This window comes from Montipora capricornis, chromosome 11 (assembly GCF_036669925.1).
Source record: "Montipora capricornis isolate CH-2021 chromosome 11, ASM3666992v2, whole genome shotgun sequence".
NCBI lineage: Eukaryota > Metazoa > Cnidaria > Anthozoa > Scleractinia > Acroporidae > Montipora > Montipora capricornis.
In genome coordinates, this window is record NC_090893.1 from 37,998,304 (window position 1) to 38,003,303 (window position 5,000).

Consider the following 5,000-nt stretch of genomic DNA (forward strand, 5'->3'; position numbering starts at 1 on the left):
ATAAATAACCTCATCTTGGAGAGTAAATTTTTGACTTTGCAGAAACAATGGTCAAACTCAAGAGTTAAGCGATTGTGATCTTTGTGTTGAATTCGCAAATTTCTTGTCAAACAAACAAAACCTTTTATCTTCCCATCGTTTGACACAGATTCTTCACTGTTTCGCGAGTAAACACGCCGCGGTAACTTCATCACGGCGCCCGCTGAATCCGATGTCACTTTCGATTTTGCGCTTTACTTTTGCAGCCAATACAATACAATAACAAAATTGAACGTAGCAAAAATCTCCCAAAATGTTTGTCGCTGATCGTAACTTTTCATATTCGGGGTTGAAAATTAATGTTGTTTTCATGTCGTAAATGTTGTTGCTGATGGCAAAGTATTTTATTCTCGATCAACCATCCTGAAAACTTCTTTCTGCTGTTCCTAAAAACTGTGTATCAATATTTATTCACTTTTGCTTCAATATTTGTTTTGCATAAAGCAAGCTAACAAAATCTATACCTTATTTAGTTCGCATTTTTGGGCGTTAAAGTAAAATTTTCGGTCCTTTGCTTCTGTTAATGAGTGGTATACTTTTTAGGTCCCCCATCCAGATACTAATCCCAGGAGGCAGTGTGGCCCAGTGGTTAGGGCGCTTGCCTTGAGATCCGGAGATCCCGGGTTCAAGACCCGCTCTGACCACTCGTTGAATTTGTTCCTGGTAGTCCCTGGTTCAAATTCCCAGCTGCACTTGTAAATAGCCAACTGGTTTGCCTCCGGCCGGTTGGGATTCTTAACAGTTGTTGTTGTTCTGTTCCTTCGTTTCGTTGTTGTTCATTGGCCCTGAAAAGCCCCTATGGGGAGCGGTCAATTACGTATGTATTGTATTGTATCCCGTCGGACAGGGTTTAACTTCAATGAACTTTCATATTCGTCAGACGCTCAGAGTGCACGCTTAAAATTGTGGTGAGAAGAAGTTGTGAGGGAACTTGGAAATGATCAACATGTCAGCGTAGAAGCCACTTTCTCTTGATTCCCTTTTAATTTCTTCAATCTGTCTGGGTTTGGTACTTTGCGAGTAGCCACATGTTTTCTCAGAGGGCTATGTACCTAAGACTATTAAAAGTAAAGTAGTCTCTGCTTACGAGCCAAAAGGCCCAATCAAGCCGAGACTTATCTCCGGTTTCATTAGCATGAAGCGACCAAGAGTATTCGATACTCGCTAGTCCATCGCAGGGTTATCCCCAGCAATTCGCCAGTACCCATTTATACACCTGGGTAAAGAGAGGCACCGTGAGAGTAGTGTCTTGCCCAAGAACACAACACGATATCCCCAGCCAGGACCTGAACCCGGACCACTCGATCCAGAGTCGAGCACTCCAACCATGAGGCCGCCTTGCCTTCTATCGTGCTCTATTAGAGCTACATATTGAACTTGAATATCCTGGAAGACAAAACGCAGCTCAGTTGACACCCAGCCACTTCGGAAAATACCATAATACTCTTGATTTGTCCTCCCAAATTTTGCATGAGCATTGTTTTTGTTTTCTCTTGGGACCATTGTAAGTCCCAAGAGAAACTGGAAACAATGCTTATGCAAAATTTAGGGGGAAAGACAAAGATTATTATGGTATTTTCCAGAGTGGCCTATATCGAATAAAGTGCTGTATTAATGCACTACCGCATGTACGCGATGCGTGCCTATTTTTTCTAAAGATGACAGGTTTTTTTTTTTCTGACAAAATATTAATGATTAATAGGCTGGTAGCCAAGTTTTTAACCTCAGAAAAAGATCTGTTTAGTCGTATCAACGTGTGAGGCAGAGGGCCTCTGCTGGCACGACTTCTCGGTGACCGGTTAAATGGTCTCAATGACCCCCGACTTGAAAAAATTGACTGGAACGCTAACCCAACCACAGGCAACCCAACCACAGGCAACCCAGTGTACGCTTATTGAGCGTGTAGTTTTCCTGAATCAAATACCTGAACAACTTCTTATTTATTATTGGGCGCAAATTATATGGTAACTTATCTTACGTTTCCACTGACATTTTACTGCCAGCAACACGGTGGCAAATGATTTTTTTTGTTTCAGTTTGTTTTTATTTGATACCGATTAAAGATGCGAGTTCCCGATAGCTCAATAGAGATGAACATAAATTTGATAGAACGAGAAGGTCGTCATTCCCAGTTCAGGATAACATGGTTGCGCTTTTTACCTTTCTTTTCTTTTTTAAACCTTTTCAACCTTTTATTGTAAGCAAATTATCGTAAATATGATGAAAATATATTAAACACAGCAAAAAAAGCTTGTTATTCGCCCGACTTTCTCACTGCAATGAAATTTGCGCAGTAAGATTTGCATGACAAAGCCTTTTGTTTCGATTCATGAAGAACTTGTCACTGATTGTTTCTCGATAATCTCATCCATATTCAATTCATATTTCCAAATTTGACTCATTTTTCGCTGACATGGTGGCAAGGTGTGCTGTGCCATTTCTCTGTGATTTGAACGTCGAACGGAATTTTTTGGAACCGGCTAAGCCAGGAGGAAGGAAACAAATATTTTATCCTCTTCATCCAAGACCAGTATGTTGGAAGAGTCATGCGAAGTTTTGGTTTATATTCGATGAAAGGTGCAGAAGGCAAATATGTGTTTCTTGGCGAAGGAAACACGTGCTTCTGACTCAATCGTTTAAGCTTTGAACTAAGCCGTTTTCATGTCAAAAATAAACTTCTTGGCTAGTTTAACTTTGCCTCACAGCATTTTACGTAAAGGGAAATTCCTGGTTGATAATATTGCTGCTGTTTTAGAGGTGACATTATCCAAGTTTTCCTGCAAGAAAATTACCCCTCTGAGAATAGGCCATTTTACAGTTGTTTGCTCAGCGACCAAGCCTATGAATGGCTACGAGGCTGCCGGTGACCTTGCATTGATACAGACCTCACTGCTTTTATCATATAAATTGTGTTGTTGTAACGCTAATTAGTCCATATTAACATTACAAAAGCATGAGGGTTTGTATCAAAACAGGGTCACCGGCAGCCTCGCTTCCATTGTTAGGCCTGGTAACTTAGCCACAACTGTAAAATGGTCAATTTGAAATTCTTGTGCTCGTGAACGTTTCAAAAAATATAATGTGATGTTTTGTTTGTCTTTGTCTCCACAGGCAACGATCTGTCTTATATAAATATTTGGCCATGGAAGAACGAGGGAGAATTTTCTTCTCATGTCGCCGCTCACAGGTAAGCTTGAAATTTATCTACAGTCGCTGTGGAACACGAGTTGAGTCGAAAGCATGTCTTTGATCTCTTTGGCTTTGCAGATATCGTCTGATCAGTTGTTCTTTTATATTATTTTCCCAGGACACTGTCAAGATTTGCGAAGAATGCACACGAACAGAGGAAGAGAAAAGAAATGCAGCAAGAAAGAAGACATCAATCAAGAAGATCTAAATGGAAATTCGCCAAAGATAAGAACTGTAGACTTAAGACACTACTTATTTAGAAATGGCGGCAGGAAAAAATACTCAAGTTTCCTTTAGAATCGATTTATAATAATTTCAGAAGTAAAATTGCTCAATAGGCCTTTTTCTGTAGTATAAGATTCTCTCGTCGGATTGCACACTTCGCCCTCAAGTACGCATACGGTGTCAGGCAGCTCAGTGAAGAATGGACATAAGAAACTGACTCAAGAGAATGGTGGAGAATCGGTGGAAAAAAATCATTGGACAATGGACATAAGAAAATTTGCTCATAAAGTTAAATACCGATTTAGAAATAACAGGGGACATTTAAATAAAGAAGGGGAACCTTTCTAGGCAGCCACCATTTCAACATTGAGCGATTATTGGATTATTCCTCGGGAATCGCTTTTGTTCAAAATGGCTTAGACTTTCCTTTTTAATGTGATTTGAATGCCCATTTACTTGTCTCCTCCCCCATCAAAATCTAATTAGAGATTACACTGATCGCTCAGTGTCTGATTATCGACGCTGTACACTTCTTTAAATGGTGTAGCAACATGATTAACAATTTTAAGGAGGTACTGGCTGATGAATCAGTTATTCGGCGATATAATGCAGCATTACATGTTGCTAAATTTCTTTAAACTCGGTTCTGCAAAAATGCGTAGGCTGGCATTATTTAAATCTTCTTTCCCAAACGTATTCTTAAACACTAGAATTGCTAACAGAGTTCTTAAAATTGACAAGGAATAAATCTCGCATTCTTAAGTCACTGACATAGAACTATAAAAGCTGTTAATTTGCGACTCTCTTGATAAGTGGTTTGCTCTGCTTGTAAAATATTCTAAGATAGTTCATCATTTGTTTTGATGGTAAGGCATTAAGTATACTACTGAAAGTGTCCAAGTTTAAGGCTATGAGGACCTTTGTTTGAAATAATGCTTTTGGGTCTTTTGTGATCCAATTCGTTTTTGTCAAGGCAACAGAGGTCACTTTTCAACTTCAGCATTTAGGCAGAATTAAAAAAAAAGTGATATTTTCTGCAATCTAATCGAAATTTCTTTACTATAAAAAGAGCTTCTTTAAGACTCAATTAAACAGAGGTATCGACAAGTTTTTAAGGAATATTCTACTGGAGTTTCGTGACACTTGTTACTTTGAAATATTGTATTCGTTTTTCGTAAGACCTCACACTTCGAAGCCCAAGTTGTAGTATAGAGTTCCCGACGCTACACACTGATTTTATGTTTTTACGCTGTTAGCAACTTCCATAAATTCTTAAAACTTGATTCCATTTGATAGACCATGAGTAGGCGTTTATAGATTATGCTAGCATAACTTTTGGCATAATTTGAGCAAACTGGCATAATTTTTGCAAGTAGCAATGCTAGTATAGTTCGCATATTTTGATAATTATCGGATCATTTTTGATGCTACAATTTGCTCATTGTTCATCTGTACTCCCAAGTCCAAGCACTTGGTGGCGTTATTCGATGCAAGCAAGTGTAATGCTGCAATATAACAATCGCAGATAAGCTATGTTAGCATGAACC